General features: G+C 45.3%; 1 pseudogene; it reads right to left on the bottom strand.

The window, feature by feature from the left end:
• Nucleotides 1–17,651: 17,651 nt before the first annotated feature.
• Nucleotides 17,652–20,685, bottom strand: LOC123405267 (annotated as a pseudogene).
• Nucleotides 20,686–22,989: the final 2,304 nt, after the last annotated feature.

Raw genomic sequence — 22,989 nt, 5'->3', positions numbered from 1 at the left:
ATGTGACTTAGTGTAAGCCACGGGATCTTGTATTACGGAACGAGTAAAGAGACTTGCCGATAGACGAGATTGAAATAGGTATGCGGATACTGACGATCGAATCTCGGGCAAGTAACATACCGAAGGACAAAGGGAATGACATACGAGATTATATGAATCCTTGGCACCGCGGTTCCACCGATAAGATCTTCGGAGAATATGTAGGATCCAATATGGGCATCCAGGTCCCACTATTGGATATTGACCGAGGAGTGTCTCGGGTCATATCTACATAGTTCTCGAACCCGCAGGGTCTGCACACTTAAGGTTCGGTGACGTTTTGGTATAGTTGTGTTATAGGTGTTGGTAACCGAAAGTTGTTCGGAGTCCCGGATGAGATCCAAGACGTCACGAGGAGCTCCGGAATGGTCCGGATGTAAAGATTGATATATAGGAAGTCCTGTTTTGGTCACCGGAAAAGTTTCGGGCTCATCGGTAGTGTACCGGGAGTGTCGGGAGGGGTGCCGGGGACCATCGGGAGGGGTGTCAGGCCCCAAGGGGTCTCATTGGCTATGGGAAGAGATAAACCAGCCCCTAGTGGGCTGTAATAAGTTCCCACTAAGGCCCATAAGGTTTGAGAAGGAAAAACACAAGGTGGAAAGAGTTTCCAAGTGGGAAGGTGGAATCCTACTCCAAGTATGATTCCTCCTACTCCAATTTCGGCCAAACCTTGAGGGTTTGAGGATGTCTCCTCCCCTCCCTCCCTCCTATATATACTATAGGTATTGAGGGTTTTTAAGACACAACTTTGCCACGTGCTGCTTGACCCTATACCACACAGTTTTTCCTCTAGATCGTATTTCTGCGGAGCTCGGGCGGAGCCATGCTGAGATAGATCACCACCAACCTCCGGAGCGCCGTCACGCTGCCGGAGAACTTATCTACCTCTCCGTCTCTCTTGCTGGATCAAGAAGGCCGATATCATCGTCGAGCTGTACGTGTGCTGAACGCGGAGGTGCCGTCCGTTCGACACTAGATCGGAGCGGATCGTGGGACGGATCGCGGGACGGTTCGTGGGACGGTTCGCGGGGCGGATCGAGGGACGTGAGGATGTTCCACTACATCAACCGCGTTTCTTAACGCTTCCTGCTATGCGATCTATAAGGGTACGTAGATAGGAAATCCTCTCTCATAGATGGACATCACTATAATAGGTCTTCGTGCGCGTAGGAAAATTTTTGTTTCCCATGCGACGTTCCCCAACATTAACACCTCCATAATTGAGAAAAATTCCTTAGTCCACTAGTTACTAAGGATAGCTTTTGACCGCTATCCAGTAATCCATTCCCGGATCACTTCTGTACCCCTTGACAGATTCATGGCAAGGCACACATCAGGTGCGGTACACAGTATAACATACCATAGAGTCTACGGCTAAGGCATAGGGGACGACCTTCGTCCTTTCTCTTTCTTCTGCCGTGGTCGTGCTTTGAGTCTTACTCAAATTCACACCTTACAACACAACCAAGAACTCCTTCTTTGCTGATCTATTTTGAACTCCTTCAAAAACTTGTCAAGGCATGCATTTCATTGAAAGTTCTACTTAGCGTTTTGATCTATCTCTATAGATCTTGATGCTTAATGTTCAAGTAGCTCTATCTAGGTTTTCCTTTGAAAAACTCCTTTCAAACTACCCTTTATGCTTTCTAGAAATTCTACATTACTTCCGATCAAAAATATGTCAACCACATATATTTATCACAAATTCTATAGTGCTCCCACTCACTTCTTTGGAAATACAAGTTTCTCATAAACCTTGTATAAACCCAAAAGCTTGATCATCTCATCAAAGCATATATTCCAACTCCGAGATGCTTGCACCAGTCCATAGAAGGATCCCTGGAGCTTGCATACTTGTTAGCATCCTTAGGATCGACAAAACCTTCTGGTTGCATCACATACAACCTTTCCTCAAGGAAACCGCCGAGGAAACAATGTTTTGACATCCTATGTGCAATATTTCATAAATAATGCAGCAACTGCTAACATAATTCCAACAGACTTTTAGCATCGCTACAAGTGAAAAAGTCTCATCATAGTCAACTCTTTGAACTTGTCGGAAACATCTTTGTGACAAGTCGAGCTATCTTAATGGTGACTTTTCACCATCATCGTCTGTCTTCCTTTTAAAGATCCATCTTTACTTAATAGTCTTACGACCATCAAGTAGTTCTTCCAAATCTACACTTTGTTTTCATACATGGATCCTCTCTCGGATTTCATGGCCTCCAGCCATTTGCTGGAATCCGGGCCCACTATCGCTTCTCCATAGCTCATAGGTTCATTGTTGTTCAACAAAATGACCTCCAAGACAGGGTTAGCGTACCACTCTATAGCAGTATGCGACCTTGTCGACCTACGAGGTTTGTAGTAACTTGATCTGAAGCTTAATGATCACTATCATCAGTTTCCACTTCAATTGGCGTAGGCGCCACAGGAAAAACTTCCTACGCCCTGCTACACACTGGTTGAAGTGACGGTTCAATAACATCATCAAGTTCCACCACCCTCCCACTCAATTCTTTCGATAGAAACTTTTCCTCGAGAAAGGACCCGTTTCTAGAAACAAACACTTTGCTTCCGGATCTGAGATATGAGGTATAACCAACTGTTTTGGGTGTCCTATGAAGATGCATTTATCCGTCTTGGGTTCGAGCTTCTCATGCTGAAACTTTTCCACATAAGCATCACAACCCCAAACTTTTAAGAAACGACAACTTAGGTTTTTCCAAACCATAGTTCAGACGGTGTCATCTCAACGGCAATATGTGGTGCCCTATTTAAAGTGAATGCGGTTGTCTCTAATGCATAACCCATAAACATTAGTGGTAATTCTATAAGAGGCATCATAGTATGCACCATATCAAATAGGGTGCGACTATGACGTTCGGACACACCATCACAATATGGTGTTCTAGGTGGCAAGAGATGTGAACCAATTTTCACATTTGTCTTAATTGTGTACCAAACTCGCAACTCAGATATTCATCTCTATGATCATATCGTAGACATGTTACCCTCTTGTCACGACGACCTTCAACATCACTGTGAAACTATTTGAACCTTTCAATAATTTAGACGTGTGTTTCATCAAGCAAATACACTAGTATCTACTCAAATCATCTGTGAAGTAAGAACATAATGATATCCACTGCGTGCCTCAGCACTCATTGGAATGCATACATCCAAATGTATTACTTCCAATAAGTTACTTTCTAGTTCCATCTCATTGGAAAACGAGGCCTTCAGTCATCTTGCCCATGTGGTATGATTTGCATGTCTCAAGTGATTCAAAATCAAGTGAGTCCAAACGATCCATCTGCATGGAGTTTCTTCATGCGTTTATACCAATATGACTCAAGCGGCAGTGCCACAAGTAAGTGGTACTATCATTACTACTTCGTATCTTTTGGCATCAATACTATGAACATGTGTAACACTACGATCGAGATTCAATAAACCATTGAAGGTATTTATTCTAGCAAATAGAATAACCATTATTCTCTTTAAATGAATAATCGTATTGCAATAAGCACGATCTAATCATGTTCATGCTCAACGCAAACACCAAATAACAATTATTTAGGTTTAACACTAATCCCGATGGTAGAGGGAGCGTGCGATGTTTGTTCACATCAACCTTGGAAACACTTCCAACACATATTGTCACCTCGCCTTTAGCTAGTCTCCGTTTATTTCGCAGCTTTTATTTCGAGTTACTAACACTTAGCAATCGAACCGGTATCTAATACCTCGTGCTACTAGGAGTACTAGTAAAGTACACATCAATATCATGTATATCAAATATACTTCTGACGACTTTGCCAGCCTTCTCATCTACCAAGTATCTAAGGTAGCTCCTTTTCAGTGACTGTTCCCCTCATTACAGAAGCACTTAGTCTCGGGCTTGGGTTCAACCTTGGGTCTCTTCACTAGAGCAACAATTGGTTGCCGTTCCATGAACTATCCCTTCTTGCCCTTGCCCTTCTTGAAACTAGTGGTTTTGCTAATCATCAACAATTGATCCTCCTTTTGATTTCTACTTTCGCGGTGTCAAACATCGCGAATAGCTCAAGGATCATCATATCTATACCTGACATGTTATAGTTCATCATGAAGCTCTAGTAGCTTGGTGGTAGTGCCTTTGAAGAACCATCACTATCTCATCTGGAAGATTAACTCCCACTCGATTCAAGCGATTGTAGCACTCAAACAATCTGAGCACATGCTCAACGATTGAGATTTTCTTCCTTACTTTGTAGACAAAGAATCTTGTCGAAGGTCTCATACCTCTCAACAAGGGCACGAGCATGAAATCCCAATTTCATCTCTTGGAACATCTCATATGTTCCGTGACGTTCAAAACGTCTTTGGTGCCTCAATTCTAAGTTGTTAAGCATTATGCACTGAACTATCACGTAGTCATAAAAAATGTGTATGTCAGATGTTCGCAACATCCACAGACGATGCTCAAGGTTCAGCACACCGAGCGGTGCATTAAGGACTTAAGCCTTCTATGCAGCAATGAGGACAATCCTCAGTTTACGGACCCAGTCCGCATAATTGCTACTATCATCTTTCAACTAAATTTTCTCTAGGAACATATCAAAAACAGTATAGCTACAGTGCAAACTACAACATTATTTGCAAAGACCTTTTGACTATGTTCATGATAATTGAGTTTAGCTAATAATATTACTAATAACTCCCACTCAAAATAGACATCCCTCTAGTCATTTTAGTGGCGCATGATCCAAATCCACTAACTCAAGTCCGATCATCATGTGAGTTGAGTATAGTTTCAGTGGTGAACATCTCCATGTTGATCTTATCAATTATATAATTCATGCTCAACCTTTTGGTCTCTTGTGTCCCGAGGCCATGTCTGTACATGCTAGGCTCGTCAAGTTTAACCCGAGTGTTCCGCGTGTGCAACTGTTTTGCACCGATTGTATGTGAAGGTTGAGTCTATCACACCCAATCATCACGTGGTGTCTCGAAACGACGAACTGTCGCAATGGTGCACAGTCGAGGAGAACACAATTTTATCTTGAAATTTTAGTGAGGGATCACCTTATAATGCTACCGTCGTTCTAAGCAAAATAAGGTGCATAAAAGGATTAACATCACATGCAAATCATAAGTGACATGATATGGCCATGATTTTGTGCTTCTTGATCTCCATCACCAAAGCACTGACATGATCTTCATCATCACCGGCGCCACACCATGATCTCCATCATTGTGCCGCCATCGAGGTTGTCATTCTACCTATGCTATTACTACTAAAGCTACTACCTAGCAATATAGTAAACGCATCTGCAAGCACAAACGTTAGTTTAAAGACAACCCTATGGCTCCTGCCGGTTGCCGTAGCATCGACGTGCAAGTCAATATTTAACTATTACAACATGATCATATCATACATCCAATATATTATATCATGTCTTCGGCCATATCACATCACATGCATACCCTGCAAAAACAAGTTAGACGTCCTCTAGTTTGTTGTTGCATGTTTTACGTGGCTGCTATGGGTATCTAGTATGATCGCATCTTGCTTACGCAAAACCACAACGGTGATATGCAAATTTCTATTTAACCTTCTCCAAGGACCGCCTCGGTCAAATCCGATTCAACTAAAGTTGAAGAAACCGCCAGTCATCTTTATGCAACAAGTTGCATGTCAGTCGATGAAACCGGTCTCTCGTAAGCGTACGAGTAAAGTTGGTCTGGGCCGTTTCAATCCAACAATGCCGTTGATTCAAGAAAAGGCTAAGGAGGGCAGCAAATTGAACATCAACGACCACAAACTCTTTTGTGTTCTACTCGAGATATCATTTACGCATGAACCTACCTCATGATGCCACTCTTGGGGAACGTAGCATGGGAAACAAAAAATTTCCTACGCACATGAAGACCTATCATGGTGATGATCATCTACGAGAGGGAGATTGGATCCACATACCCTTGTAGATCGCTAAGCGGAAGCATTAATAAACGTGGTTGATGTAGTGGTACGTCTTCATGATCCTTCCCACGAACCGTCCCACGAACCGCCTCATGATCCGTCCCGATCAAGTGCCGAACGGATGGCACCTCCATGTTCCGCACACTTATAGCTCGATGACGATCTCCGCCTTCTTGATCCAGCAAGAGATATGGGGATGTAGATGAGTTTTTCGGCAGCCTGACTGCGCGCCGGTGTTGGTGGTAATCTATTCCTGCAGAGCTTCACCTAAGCACCACAGAAATCCGATCTAGAGGAAGAACTACGAAGTAGAGGTTTAGGGTTGCACGTGGAAAAGTTGTGTCTCAAAAAGACCTAAACCCTCTAGTATATATAGGAGGAGGGAGGGGCTAGGCTTGAGGCTCAAGGAGAGCCTCCGTGCTTCGGCCAAAGTGGAGGAGGGAGGAGTCCTCCTCCAATCCCACTTGGATTAGGACTCCTTCCTAATTTGTCCCCCTCTTTTTGATTTTCCACCTTTTTCCTCATGGGCTTTCCTTGGATGACTTGTCAGCCCATTAAGCCTTATTGTGCATCCAATAAACTCATGTGGACCCCTTGGGGCGTGGTGGCCCCACCCAGTGGGCCCTCGGAACCCATTCGTCACTCCTGGTACATTGCCGGCAATGCCCGAAAACCTTCCGAAATCCAAATACCAACTTCCTATATATCAATCTTCGTTTCCGGACGATTCCGGAACTCCTCGTGATGCCCGGGATCTCATCCGGGACTCCAAACAAAATTTCGGTCACCAACACATATAACTCAACTATACCGAAACTTAAGTGTGCATACCCTGCGGGTTTGAGAACTATGTAGACATGACCTGAGACACTCTCCGGTCAATAACCAATAGTGGGACCTGGATGTCCATATTGGCTCCCACATATTCTATGAAGATCTATATCGGTTGAACCACTATGTCAAGGATTGAGTTAATCTCGTATGTTGTTCCCTTTATCCTTCGGTATGTTACTTGCCCGAGATTCGATCGTCGGTATCTCCATACCTAGTTCAATCTCGTTACCGGCAAGTCTCTTTACTCGTTCCGTAATACAAGGTCCCGTAACTAACTCATTAGTCACATTGCTTGCAAGGCTTGTTGTGATGTTGTATTACCGAGTGGGCCCCGAGATACCTCTCCGTCACACGGAGTGACAAATCCCAGTCTTGATCCATGCCAACCCAACAGACACCTTTGGAGATACCTGTAGAGCACCTTTATAGTCACCCAATTACGTTGCGACGTTTGATACACACAAGGTATTCCTCCGGTGTCTGGGAGTTGCATGATCTCATGGTCATAGGAATAGATACATTGACATGGAGAAAACAGTAGCAATAAACTGACACGATCATATGTTACGTTTATAGTTTGGGTCTTGTCCGGCACATCATTCTCCTAATGATGTGATCCCGTTATCAAGCGACAACTCTTGTCTATGGCTAGGGAACCTTAACCATCTTTGATCAACGAGCTAGTCAAATAGAGCTTACTAGGGACAAAGTTTTGTCTATGTATCCACACATGTATTTGAGTTTCCAATCAATACAATTATAGCATGGATAATAAACAATTATCATGAACAAGGAAATATAATAATAACCAATTTATTATTGCCTCTAGGGCATATTTCCAACAGATCCGTAGGCAATGTATTTCGCTTTGGCAGTAGATAAAGATACCGAGTTTTGTTTCTTTGATGACCAAGACACAAGAGATCTCCTAAGAATTTGACATGTTTCATAGGTGGATTTTCTATCAACCTTGTATCCGGTATAGTCCGAATCGGAATAGCCAACAGGATTAAAAGAAGATCCCTTGGGATACCATATGCCAAAGTTTGATGTATGTATCAAGTATCTCACAATTATTTTCATAGCCTTTAGATGACACCCCTTAGGTGCCGCTTGATATTGGGCACACATGCAAATAGTCAACATGATGTCGGGATGGGAGGCACATAGATGTAGCAATGAACCAATCATTGATCGATAAACCTTTTGATCAACCGGTTTGTCCTACTTAGTGAGATCAACATGTCCACTAGTAGGCATGTGAGTTCTCATAACTTTGCACTCTTGCAAGTTGAACTTCTTGATGAAGTCCTTGGTGTACTTGGTTTGGGCCGGCCCAAGCCACAAGCCGAGCCAGGCCTGAGCCTTAGCCCATTTTTCCGTTTAATCCAGTTTTAAAGGATTTTTATAAAAAAATATCCAATATATTTTTATCATTTTCCCATCACAATTCTTTTAAAAGTGAGTAGAATTTAATAGAGCCTTTGCCCAAATTTTTGAAACAAGTTTTCTGTATAACAATAAATAAGAAGGCTATTTTGAATATTTTTGCTTCTGTTAAAATGATTTTTAAAATAATACTTTCACCAAAACCAGAGACAGATATTTTTAAAATGATAATATAGATTTATCAAAATAAAACAACATTTTTAAAGTGAGTTTGTGATCTGTTTGTGAGTGAACTACTTATTACTTCTTTATTTACTACGACGATAGAAACCACGTTTGACGAAGGAGTTGGACATGAAGACCCCGAAGACCCCGGATACTTAGCTGATCAAGGCAAGCAGCCCTTTGACCATGTTTGAGCAAATAATATATTGCATGCAAAGTAGAGCAAATATTTCCGTTGCATGTGATAATAAGTAATCGGTAAATCATTGATATGATGTTACCGATGGCTCCTCCGGAGCACTTGCATTTTGAGCATGATCCTACCACCTATGAGGGTCACGGTAATACCATGTTGACAAGTAGAACTAAGCATAGTAGAAGCATGATCATGATGATGGTAAATATCAAAGGTTTATGAAAACCCCGTCGGGTGCCACTAATGCTTGAGGGTGATGATGAGATAGGTGGCCACTTTTGGAGAAGTGGTGCACCGGGTATATTTTGGTGTGAGTGGTTTCGGAAATGGGAATAGATTTTTGATGTGTCGACCGTCTCAACCTTACATGTGCGACCATGTTACCCCTTTATGGGACGGGGCTTTGTTGATTACTCTGGTCGGTGCTAGCAAAGAGCCACATTACTAGTGCCGGGAGTGATATGTGGTCACTCTCGTGACGGGGTCATGCCAGGTAGGACGACTATCCATTTTTACGTGTTCCGGGCACACCATTGGTCCCCGCATGGATGATATTGTCCAGAGTTGGTGCTCGTAAGACGTACATCATGTGGGCTGGGTACCAATTGAGTGGATCTCTTTGTGTGGTATCGTCAGGGGAAAGGCTTTGATCGGGTACTTACCTCGGGTATGTTATATACCGCGAGTCGTGGATGACACGGAAATTTCCTGGATCTCGTGGGTACAGCGTACAACCTCTACAGAGTGTAACACTATTTGAATAGTCGTGTGCATGGTCAAGGACAGTTGGGTAATCATTCTTAAACCACATCCAGTCGTTTCCGCATAAACCAAGTGTGTGTGTGTGTGTGTGTGTTAATGGTGTTATCAAAGAAAGAGTTGATATGACCAAGTTTGGTGACTTGGCATGTCGGGTGAACCCGGAGTGTTGAGCCCACATGAGATATGTTGATATATGTAACCTGTTCTTCTAAATACCATCTAGCTTAAGTTGCATATCCAGCTATGATCATGTTTACTGTTAAATTCCTATCCACCAATATTGCATATACTTGTTATCATACCAAATGCATTATCCATATCATGGGCTGTTTGTGAGTACATTCAAAGTACTCACTGGCTTGCCACTGGTTATGTTATTGACCAGACATGGAACGACGGGAGTTTGGAGAAGAGTACGTCATCGGAGACGGACCTGCGAACTAGGACGCTTCCTAGTCAGAATGCCTATTAGTGTAGGCTGATGGCATGGGCATCCGCTTAGCCCCAAGATATCCGCTATTAGATGTATCAGTGTGTTTTGGCCTTATAGGCCTTACCTATGTGAACTTGACCTTATTGGTCATGCATTGTATTATTTCGTATGTTGGATGTAAGACTCTTAATATTCAACATTTGTGTGTTCAGTGAGCATTGATCTTTGGGATCACTGAGCACGTTCATTCGGTGTTCTCGACTCGTAAGTCGGGGTCCCCATAGTTGTAGAACATTTGCTTCAACCAGATGGTGACGCATGACAGAAAGAAGTTTCTATCGAGGCTACACGAGTTGAAGAGGAAGCAAATGATGATGATCATGAAACTTTAGATCAAGTTGCTATCGTACCTCATAGGTCGACAAGGGCACATATTGCTCCTGAGTGGTATGAGAATCCTGTCTTATCAATCATGTTGTTGGCCAACAATGAACCTACGAGCTATGGAGAAGCAATGGTGGGCCCGGATTCTAACAAATGGTTAGAGGCCATGAAGTCCGAGATAGGATCTATGTATGAAAACAAGGTATGGACTTTGGAAGTATTACCTGAAGGCCAAAAGGCCATTCAGAACAAATTGATCTTTAAGAAGAAGACGGACACAGACGATAATGTGACTGTCTATAAAGCTCAACTTGTGGCAAAGGGTTTTTCACAAGTTCAAGGAGTTGACTACGATGAGACTTTCTCACCTGTAGCGATGCTTAAGTCCGTCATAATCATGTTAGCAATAGTTGCATTTTTCGATTATGAAATTTGGCAGATGGATGTCAAAACAGCGTTCCTCATTGTGTTTCTTAAGGAAGAGCTGTATATGATGAAACCAGAAGGTTTTGTCGATCTAGAGAATGCTGAAAAGTATGCAAACTCCAGCGATCCATTTATGGACTGGTGTAAGCATCTCGGAGTTGGAATCAACGCTTTGATGAGGTGATCAAGGCGTTCCGGTTTATACAAGTTTTTGGAGAATCTTGTATTTACAAGAAAGTGAGTGGGAGCTCTATAGCGTTTCTAATATTATATGTGAATGACATATTACTGATTGGAAACAATGTAGAACTTTTGGGAAACATAAAGGATTACTTGAATGAAAGTTTTTCAATGAAGGACCTGGGAGAAGCAGCTTACATATTGGGTATTAAGATCTATAGAGATAGATCAAGGAGCCTGATAGGACTTTCACAAAGCACATACCTTGATAAGATTTTGAAGAAGTTCAAAATGGAACAATCCAAGAAGGGGTTCTTGCATGTGTTACAAGGTATAAAGTTGAGTAAGACTCAATGCCGAGTTATTGTAGAAGATAGAGAAATGATGAGTGTCGTCCCCTATGCTTCAACCATAGGGTCTATCATGTATGCAATGTTGTGCACTAGACCGGATGTCAGCCTTGCCATAAGTATGGCAGGCAGGTTTCAAAGTAATCCAGGAATGGAGCACTCGGTAGCAGTCAAGAATATTCAGAAGTACCTTAGAAGGACTAAGGAAATGTTTCTCGTTTATGGAGGTGACGAAGAGCTCGTCGTAAAGGGTTATGTCGATGCAAGCTTCGACACTGATCCGGATGAATATAAGTCACAAACCAGATACATATTTATTCTTAATGTGGGTGCGGTAAGCTTGTGCAGTTCCAAGCAAAGCGTCGTAGCTGATTCTACATGCGAAGCACAGTACATAGATGCCTCGGAGGCGGCTAAGGAGAGTGTCTGGATGAAGCAGATCATGATAGATCTTGGAGTTGTGCCAATTGCACTGGATGCAATAAATTTTTTATGTAACAACACTGGTGCCATTGATCTAGCCAAGGAACCAAGGTTTCGCAAGAGGACCAGACACATAAAGCAATGCTTCAATGCCATCCGCGATTACATCAAGGAGGAGGACATAAATATTTGCAAAGTGCACAGAGATCTGAATGTTGCATATCCACTGACTAAGCCTCTTCCACGAGCAAAACATGATCAACACCAGAACTGTATGGGTGTTAGATTCGTTACATTGTAAATCACATAGAGATGTGAAGGTAGATTATTGACTCTAGTGCAAGTGCGAGACTGTTGGGAATATGCCCTAGAGGCAATAATAAAATAATAATAATAAATATATTTCCTGTTTCAATATAATCGGTTATTATCCATGCTATAATTGTATTGAAAGGAAACACAAATGCATGTGTGGATATATAGACAAAGCAATGTCCCTAGTGAGTCTCTATTTGACTAGCTCATTGATCAAAGATGGTTGAGGTTATCCATAGATAAGTGTTGTTAGTTGATAACGGGATCACATCATTAGGATAATGATGTGATGGACAAGACCCAAACTATAAACATAGCATGTGATCGTGTCATTTTGTTGTTATTGTTTTCTGCATCTCAAGTATACGTTCCTATGACCATGAGATCATGTAACTCACTGACACCGGAGGAATGCCTTTTGTGTATCAAACATCGCAACATAACTGGGTGACTATAAAGGTGCTATACATGTATCTCCAAAGGTGTCTGTTGAGTTAGCATGGATCAAGACTGGTATTTGTCACTCCGTATGACGGAGAGGTATTTCGGGGCCCACTCGATAATACAACATCACAAACAAGCCTTGCAAGCAATGTGACTAAAGAGTTTGCCACGGGATTTTGTATTATGAAACGAGTAAAGAGGCTTGCTAGTAATGAGATTGAAATAGGTATAGAGATAGCGACGATCGAATCTTGGGTAAGTAACATACCGAAGGACAAAGGGAATGTTATAGGGGATTAAGTGAATCCTTGACATAAAGGTTCTACCGATAACATCTTTGTATAATATGTAGGATCCAATATGGGCATCCAGGTCCCGCTATTGGAAATTGACTGGAGAGTGTCTCCGTCATGTCTACATAGTTCTCGAACCCGCAGGGTCTGCACACTTAAGGTTCGGTGACATTTCAGTATTATTGAGTTATGTATGTTGGTGACCAAAAGTTGTTCAGAGTCCCGGATGAGATCTCGGACGTCACGAGGAGCAGGTAAAGATTGATATATAGGAATGTTGCATTTGGCTACCGGAAAGAATTCGAGCATTACTGGTAAAGTATCACGAGTGACGAATGGGTTCTGGGGTTTTACCAGGAGGGGCCACCCACCCGGGAGAAGGCCTGTTGGACTTAGAGGTGGCACATAAGCCCTTAGTGGGCTGGTGTGGCCATCCCAATAAGTCCAATTCGGCCAAAGAGCAAAAAAGAAAAAGAAAAGGAAAAAAGGAAGGAGGTGGCCAAGTGGGAGAGGAGTCCTCCACCCAAACCGAATTGGAGGGGGATGTCGGATTTCGGGATGTGCAAAACCCTAAGGATTCGAACACAGGGGCGTGTATGGAGATCTCTCTCGGCTTGACCTGACCTAGCCCGCTACTCGATGGAAACGACAAAGAACTCACTCGAAAGTGAGGTGAACAGAGAACACAACAGTTTACCCACGTTCGGGCCGCTACGAAGCGTAAAACCCTACTCCTGATTTTGGTGGATTGCCTCTCATGGAGGTTAATGGTATGAAATAGTACAGTGCTCTTGGGCCTCCGGAGGCCAAGTGGCTAGGTGTGTTGTTCTAGGGTTTCAATGATCCGATCCCCCTGCCAAGTGTTCTACCCTCTCTATTTATAGTAGAGGTCAGGGTCCTCTTCCCTTATCATAGGCGGGAAGGGATCCCACAATGGCCAGTTTCGGTGGGAGACAAGGCAACATGCTTCCCCTATCAAAAGTGGTCTTCGCCTGCAAAGCCGCTGCCAGCGCCGCACAGGTGAGCACAGGGATGACGTCCATCCTGTCTGTGAGTGACCATGGTCTAGTTGCACCAGAAGGGAAACCTTTAGGAGATGCCTTTGGAGTCCTGATTCGCTCCCACCTTCTTTGCACTAAAGGGGGAACTATCATGTCCTGCCATCTTCTGACCGCCTGCCCTCCGATGGCGTCATCCTTGACTCTTGAGGCCCGATCTTGCCTTGAAATATCCGCCGCTCCGGAGGGGTCCTTAGGAGGGCCCCTACGGGTCTTGATGTCGCTCTTCCTCGCGAGGGCCTTGTTCAGGGTGGTGCTGTTCCTTGCCGATCTGGTGTTGACGAAGTGGACATGCCCTGGGCCGCAGGCAGGCAGGTCTGGGTACCCCCATTCCCAGAACGCCGACAGTAGCCCCTGGGCCAAGGCGCGCCTGGGTTGGCTTCTCGGCGAAGCCTGGAAGATGGCCCGAAATGCCGCGGGCCCCATTTGCCTGCGGGTCACGCGACCCACATGTCTCCCAGCTGCGCAGCGACGATCTGGCTCCTCGAGGCACCCCGGCGGTGCCAGGCCGCGATGACGCGATTCCCAAGAGTCGCACATGCCATCATGTTGCTCATTGAATGTGACCACACCCAACGGCCCTCGCGGATGTGACCAATTGGTGACAGGTGAGGCGACATGGGCGGCAGCGCTTTTGTCGGCCCACCTCGCGTCCCTCGTGAGTCATGCGACGCCCACGCTCCTGCGACGGTTGGTGGCTAGGGCTCGCGTATAAATTGGCCCAACCCCCTGTAGGGGAAGGCACCACAACCTTGAGTTTCTTTGCTCTTCGTCTTCATGGCATCCCCCGGAGATGGCTCTGGCCGGGGAAAGCGTGCGACACCTCCTGCGCCTTCGTCCGCCCCTGGGGGCAGTGGCAGAGGGCCTCCAGGGCGTGTGCGATTCCGCCCCCGCTGAGTAATGGATGTTGAGTAAGACCTTCGTTGTGTTTCCTTTGTTTGTTGCTCTGTCTATTGTCCTTGGGTTGATCTTCCTTCTTCTTCAGCACTCCCTCCTCCAAGAAGCCGAAGCTCGACGTGCTCCGAGAGGAGGTGGAAGAGCTTCCGGCCCGGCTTGAGAGCTTCCAGGCCGCCCTCGACGCCGCTCGCCGAGGCAAGGCGGAGGCCAAGGAGGAGCTAGCATCGCTACTGCAGCAGGTCCGGGAGGCGGCGGACGCCCTGCAGGTTGCTCAGAATGAGGCGTCGTACGCCAGGCTGATGGCGTCCCAGCGCACCCTGTAGTTTGCCGGCATCGCCGACCAGGCGACCGCCGTGACGCTTCGATTTGCGGGGAGGGCCCCGTCGCTACCCAACGTGAGGAGCGATGGGGGCTACCTCGTATTCTTCCAGGAGGTTATGGAGGCGCTGGAGGCTGGTGTCCACCGTGTGGAGGATAGCGCGTCCAGCGCGAGTGAGCTTCTCGGCCTTGCCCTGACGCTCATCTTCTCCAACTTGCATCGCCTCGCTCCGGAGCTCGACCTCGAGCGCGTCGTCGAACCGGCGCCCGTTGAGTCCCACCGTCTTCTCCGGGATGAGGTCCGCCCTCACGTGGACGCCTTGGTGGGGCGGTACGTCCAGGTGCCCGCCTCAAGCGAGGAGGGTGGTCCCGACGCTGGGCCAGCCGGCGCCATGGGTGACGCCAGCAGCCCCTCCCCTTATTGCCCCAAGCTCCCGTTTGCCTGCTCCTGTAATGGTGAATCAAGAACTCTGCCCTGCTGGGCGTTAAGCTTTTGTTGCTATTACCTTTGCTGCTCTCTCTTTTCTTTTTTTATCGAGGCAATGGTTTGCGTGCTGGTGGTTGTTTTAGTGAGGCTGCAAATCTTAGGGCCCGTCGCCGCAGCTGTCGTAGCTTGGGGGTGACGAGGGAGGCACGACCTTCCGAGAGCTCTACCCTCCCGAGGCACCTCTCATGCCGCCACATGCTTGGGTGTTGTACTCGCTCCTTGCTGCCGCCGAATCCTTAGGCCTTGCATCCTTCGTTAGTGCACATATTTTGATTCATCGTTAGTTTATCGTAAGGCGAGAGGATCCAGGTCAGGGCATGTGAGGCGCTTAGCTTGTGGATTTGCATCGGTCCCCCGCGTAGTTCCTCCAGTGCAGCTCCTGCTTCGCACACGGGACGAGGTGAAGACCCTTTCGTCACTCTATGTATGTAGGTCCTGGTCCTGCACATTTCCTTGCCACCGTGAGGTTCAACCCGTTACCAAGGTTGTCCCTCACGGGGCAAAGCCCCGGCACCCTGGGGAGCCGAGTGGCTTTGCGACCAGTAAGGCTCCTGAGGCGCGCTGCTCAGGAGCCCCCTTGACACTATAGCCGCTCTGCATCGTCAGGTCCCAGCCTTAACGGCCGGTAAGGCTCCTGAGGCGCGCCCAGGAACCCCCTTTCTGGCACCCGAGCGATTCTGCACCTTGTCCGCTTGGTCATTGCCCCGGGGAGCCCTCAGGCCTCCCAAGACTCTTTGTGGTGGTATCAAGTTTTGGTCTGGACCCCCGAGCGGGGGTTGACCACTTAAAAATGTTGCCCCCTGAGGTGGTCAGTCCTTGCATTCATGCTCCTTGACTCCTTGGGGTGGCGCAGAGTAGTTGTCTCCAAATACGCCCTCCGTACGGGAGGTTTCAAAGCTAGCAGAATAAGAAACGCAAGAGAAGGTTTTCCCCTTTTTTATTTTTCAAACATCGGGCATTAAGACTGGAAAATGCCAATTTAAGAAATCAGCCAGTTCAAACTCAGTGGAAAATAGTCCGAATCCAAGAGAAAGCAAGCAAGTGCCACATCCGACATTTAGAGCTGGCATAGTCATTGGCGGACTATATGGGTTTCCTTGCCAGCTGTGAGTATGGTCATTGGCAGGCCATACTGACTGTCTTCATCTTTGTACCCAGCGCGGAGCTAAGATCTTCCACTAGGTGTGGGATGGACCCCTTCCGCGTCCTCGGGGGCCCCTAGGCGTATACAACCTCGACTCGTTATTACGTGAGAGTGTCACGGTGGGGGTGTATATGGGAGGTCGCGAGGACGCTTTGGCCTCGCGAGTGTCCCTGCCCCCGAGGCATTGGGGCCTGAGCTTCTAGAGTCATTGCGGGACTATGTTGTACCCAGCACGGACCTAAGGTCTTCCACTAGGCGTGGGATGGACCCCTTCCGCGTCCTCGGGGGGGGGGGGGGGGGGGGCTAGGCGTATACGACCTCAACTCGTTATTACGTGAGAGTGTCACGAGATGAAGTAGGTTCCGGAAGGATTGAAGGACGATGCAGAGGTGCGATGGGTTGATGGAGGTCTTGCGTGCTCGTGCTCCTTCCCGGGAGACCTATCAAGGGCTTTTTTGACTCTACGTTCACTACAAGAAATATGCTTGATAATGAACCACCATTTTTGTCATTGAATTGTCATTGTTTTCAATCTATGACCTTCTTATGACCAAAATAAGAAGGTCAACAGTTGGCCGTCAAGAACGAACAAACTTGACCTTTGCTGGTTATTGGTCATGGATCCTATGACCAAAAATAGTTGGTCGTAGAATCTATTGACCAAAAAATAGGTCACTACCCATGCCCCTCATCCACATATGATCTGATGTGGCCATGATGACATGGCACAAGGTGACGTGGAAAAATGCTGACATGGCACCATCCACATGGTAGAAGGTGACCTGGCAAGAAAATGACATGGATACGACATATAATCTGACATAGCCCATTTAATTTTAATGTCTTCTTGGCCCAATTACTTGGTACAAACAGGGCCAAATTATTTGTGTGAAAAGTGGACCATAATCAATTCCTCCCTGAATTAGATCTAGGCCTTATTTCTCAAGGTTTGAGTCCAGTAAAGCACGTTTCAACAAGTAACATTAGGCCAACCAACTAATGAAATACCAGCGAAAATCATATATTTACAGATATATATGTTTTGTTTCAGCAACACATACATCATAAATAATACACTATACATCATGCCTCAACTCCAGGCTTGACGCCTCGAGTCTCAACACAGCCAACATGCACAATTCAATGCCATCGATGTGGTACACGTCACGAAGGGGAAGGCCAGGGGCTTGTCCGAGGGCCTCTTGGGCCCATTGATATGATCAAGCGACTCTCAATCATATTTTCACCGTCAAACCCAGAGATGGGGACGAAGGGAACCTTGTCACAGTTCTAACCAACCTTCTTTATATAGGAAGAGACTTCCTTGATAATTAGTACATCATAATAGGATGTGCTGGGAGTGGTGATGTCCATCTGCACCAAAAACATATCAATAAGAGAACCTCATCTCAAACCGTTCCAAACAATTGGATATTTGACAAAAAACAGAGTTCGTCCATGTAAGTTCATACTGATGCAAGCATAACATAGTTAGAGAACGGGGTTTGTAAAACAGTAGTGGCTATGGACTGTGTTGTCTATTATAGTAAGATGAAACATTACAATGTCTAACACAACATACATAGCAACATAACACCTCCAGAATAAAAGGCAAACTTTAATTAACATCCTGGAATATGTATGTCTACGCCTAAACAAGCAGCACCTCAACCATTTCAAGAATATAAAGAAACATTAGTAGAAATGCATCTCCTTGCACATTAAAATGTCAAGTAGAAGAACTAGATGTATTTCCATAAACATAGTAACACAGACATAGGTTCCACATACTAGATAGAGCACATCATTCAAAAGCTCATTGGATCAAATAATCAGGAAGCAACATACATACAGTAGTTCCTGAAATCATACCTTGTTGCAACAGCAGAACATCTATTTGGAACGAAGAGTGAAAGGAGAGCATGCTTCGTGGAGTCAATGATAATCATAGCACAATCAGCCTGCGATGTCCTAGTGATCATGTTTGCATCACAGCGTCAAGGAGCATCAATGATACTGCATGAGTACTTGGTGCTCTCAAACTTTCACAGAGCAATATCAATGGTGATACCTCTCTCAAAATCAGCCTTGAGCTTGTCAAGCACCCAGACTTACTTGAACGAACTTCATGAGACACCAGCTCTCTGAATAAAATAAAATAGGCACCCATTTGTTCAAATACTATAAGAAACTCTTAATCATACAACAACACTGCATCTACCTAGATGGCTATCAATTGCCGTTCAACAAAATATATATACACTCGTACTACCTATACATGATATGCAATCTCTACTATCTTCAAATACTCCATCCATAGAGAAATATAAGAGTGTTTATATCACTACTTTAGTGTTAGACAATGGCACAAGAATTTTAAAGTGATGCACTACATTTCTATACAAGGAATGCGAACTTCTGCTCTTCATAGACACACTACAACAGAGGCTCCTTGTTCCTATACATATGCATGCAAAATAACACATTTAATATTAAGACATCCATCACATGCCTAATAAGTTAGCAAAGGACTAAAATATGATATAACACATCCGTCGAACTGTTATTGCTCCTACCTACAGTATCTGTTAAACTGGTGCAAAGGAAATCAAAGTTCATGGATGCCTTTGTGCATTTTTTTGCAACAAGAGTGGAAAAATATTGATATATCTATCTAGATCTTTTAGCACATCATGCAAATAATAAGTAAAAATATGTACACACAATAGGACTTCACTCGATTAGTTAATAAGCAAGTTACGCAAAGCAGATATATATCATCACTTCTAAGACATTACCTTGCTGAAGTGAAAATATTTAGCATGACCTGAGGGAATCTTCTACGCCATGTTAGCCTTACGTAATTCTTTCTTTCTAAATATACCAGCTAAAGCCATGGTGCTGATGTTTTAATTAGTCATATAAAATATTCTTTCTGATACTACCTCAAGAATTCTCAACCAAAAAGTCACACTGTTTTATCTCAGCCACATTGCATCTTCTTCCTATGTGCTTCTCAGGCATCAAAGAATCTACTGGTCTTCTAACCTGTAGATGTTGGTACAATCCCTTCCAACTATATCTAGGTATGGTCCTTAATTGTACCTGATGTATAGACAGAAATTAAAAATTGATAGAATACAAATTATTTATTTTTAAATTCAGTCTTATGCATAGACAGAAATTAAAATTTGATATCAAGAACTAAAAGGACAATTTATAATTTTACAATACTTAGAACACCTCAATAATGAAAATATAGGATGTAAATTATAAGTTTAAAGCAAGATCACAACTAGAAATAGATGATGGTGGAGTCAACTAAAATGGAAAATGGGAAACATTGTTAGCAAGTCAGTTTTACTGTCCTTAATTGTTCTTCTGCCCACGAATTAGCCAATGCTAGTGACATGTTCGTCTAATCCATACAAACAATTAAAGAATATCTAACACCTAAGAAACACTATATTATATATGGGTGCATGGTAATGGTAATACCAACCAGCAGCCTCATCACATCGCTTTGCAATCCTCCAGAGATGAAATTATCAAATATTTGCAGTGCAACATGTGAACATATGCTGCAGATTTAGGACAGTAAAATAAAAGCAAAAATCAAACCTATAGAAGGCCCCATATTCTCATCCTACGGTTCCAGATCGACACAGCTGCAGCAAAAACACCTGCACACGACCCACGCATTATTAGATGCGGAGAGGAACGACACCCCCAGTGGGAGAAGAACAAGATGATGATCTGACCCGTTGCACCTCCTTTGGGCTCGTCATGGACATGGCTAGGGTTTCGGGCATCATTGAGGAGAGAGGAGGGATGCTGGAGGCGGTGGTCCTCCACGGCGACCGGAGAGGCGAAGAGACCGGCGGTGCTTGGTCATGGAGGAGAGGAGGCGGTGCTCTGCTGCCTGACCATGGTGGCGGTGGCTCCTCCCAATCCCCATCCGCATCCCCATCAAACGGAGAGGAGAATAGCCGCACCATTTGGCATCTGGGGAGGGAGGGAGGGCGCGGCCGCTGGAGTCGCCGTTGTCGCACCATAGCTCTTGCGCCTCCACCGTCCGGCCAGCTCGATGGAATGGCGTGCAGTGAAGCACGCGCATGCCGGCGAGCTAGCTAGTACTCCCCTCCCGCTGTCGTCGTTGTCAGATCCACGCCCATGGCGTGAGATGTTGAAGATGAACACTAGATGAGGCGATGTGAGGGGAGGGGAGGAGTAGATGGTGCACGAAGAAGGAGGGGAGGGTCGTACCGGTGCCGGATCCGGACACCTCTAGCCTCACCGTCGTCGGATGTGGTGGATCGAGGCGAATTGGTAGAATGGGGGCCGAAACCCTAGCTAGCTACGGGCGCGGTGGAAGGTGGGGGTGCAGTTTCTGCCCGGAGACGAGGGAGGAGTGGACCTAAGGGAGCTATGGGGCGTGTCGCACGCCGCCGGAGCTTCGGAACTAGCCGGCGTGGGTGGTGGGGGCAGTGATGGAGAGAGACGCGAGCAAGTGCTTCTGGCTAGAGACCGAGAGAGAAAGAGATGAGCGAGGGTTCTTTTTCTTTTTCTTTTCTCCTTTCTTTAGATAGAAAATGGATGGATGTGGGATGGACAGATGTAGAAATGGTTGGATGGACGGATCGACGCCATGTCATCGATCCGTGTCACAAGAAGCTCCACCAATGAGAATAAATCACATGATTTTTTCCGCCGATTCAGTTGAAAGTGAGCCAAATTTAAAGTATAGCTGCCTCATAGTTTGCTCATGTTTTTTTCCCAAAAATCATTTTAGGTAGAAAAGTATCTATTAAATCTGGCTAGAAAATAGAAATTGAAGTTGGGCTCACATAGATCAGATTATTGAGCTGCAATTTTGAGGAGGATGATAATTTGGTCATATAAAGGCACTCTAGAAATTTCATACCATATGGATAAATAAAAATGGCACCTCCTTCACAAAAATAGTACTTCCTTCACAATGCTCTCCATTGAACTAGAAATAGGTTACATTAAATTGAGCCAAAATTTGGTGGAGGGAGGTTTTATGGGCAGTGTCATGCCCTGGTAAGTTTTCAGCAATTATAAAAGCAATATAAAATATAGTTGCTTCACAAACTGAAAATATAAAACTTTCAAATTTGTTGAGGATAATTTAATAGGCAAATAGAGCTAAATGTTTTTATGAGGCAATGATTTGGGTAGGAAAGAGTGCCCAAAAATATTGAGGGCACTCAAGAAAATATAAATTCCGACCTATCAACGTAATTATACTTTGTGGTCTTGTCGACACCTATACGAGACACGTAGGCGAAATTGTCGAGTTGTCTGCCCTGTCACCTCTATTTAAGCCTATGACCTTCTTAATTTTGTCATGGAGGACCTACAATGCGGGTATAAATAGAGCTACACATGCCAGTGACCATTTTGTGCAATGGGATTATGACCTTCTTGGTAGAAATGGTCAAAATTTTCTAGGGTTTGGACCCTCTTAGACACGTCATGACCTTTTTGTATATTTTAGTCATAGATCTGTGACCAATAAAACAGCCGTCATTATTTTTTGTCATAAATGAGCTTATTTCTTGTAGTGGTTGACAGGTCTGAGTCCCACACATTTCCCTGCCGTCGTGAGGCGCCTCACGAGGCAAGGCCCCGACATCCCCCGTTACCGACCAAGCCTGGACGACACCAGGATGGTCGAGTGGCATTGTGACCGGTAAGGCTCCTGAGGAGCGATGTGCAGGAGCCCCCTTTAACATTCGAGCGGCTTTGCGTCCCTAAGATCCAGTCCCACACATTTCCCAACCATTGTTGCGTGTGACAGAATGAACAGATGTAGCTACGGGGTCAAGCACTGCCTCCCCTGATAACGACCGAATGTCCGTGGACGATATCAAGGGCAGCAGGTGGCCTTTTGACCGGTAAGTCCCCTGAGGCACGATGCTCAGGAGCCCCTCTTTGACGCTCAAGCAACTCTGCATCGCCAGGACCCGGTCCCACACATTTCCGAACCACCGCTGCTTGTGACCGAATGAACGATCTCAGCTGCGGGGTCAAGCCGTCCCGCCCCTGATAACGACCAAGTGTCCGTGGACGATATCAAGGGTGGCAGGTGGCCTTGTGACCGGTAAGGCTCCTGTAGTGCCATGCTCTGGAGCCCCCTTGGACGCTCAAGAGACTCTGATTTTATCCTGTCGACCGTGGTCCTGAGGGGCCGTGGGGCTCCCCAATTCCCGCGTCAGGGCGATGCGTTGTGGCCGGTTCCCCCGATTGGGAAAAGGTGGATCGCTGAAGAACGCAAGCAAAGCAGCGTGTTAGGTCGCCAAGCGGATGCAATATAAATTGTAAAAGATACGACTTGCAGGAGTATGCCTCGAGCAGTTGAAGTCCGTGCGGTTAGCAGACACTCCTTGAGGCAGTA

Source organism: Hordeum vulgare, chromosome 6H, assembly GCF_904849725.1.
Source record: "Hordeum vulgare subsp. vulgare chromosome 6H, MorexV3_pseudomolecules_assembly, whole genome shotgun sequence".
Taxonomy (NCBI): Eukaryota; Viridiplantae; Streptophyta; class Magnoliopsida; order Poales; family Poaceae; genus Hordeum; species Hordeum vulgare.
This window is presented reverse-complemented; position numbering and strand designations above follow the sequence as displayed.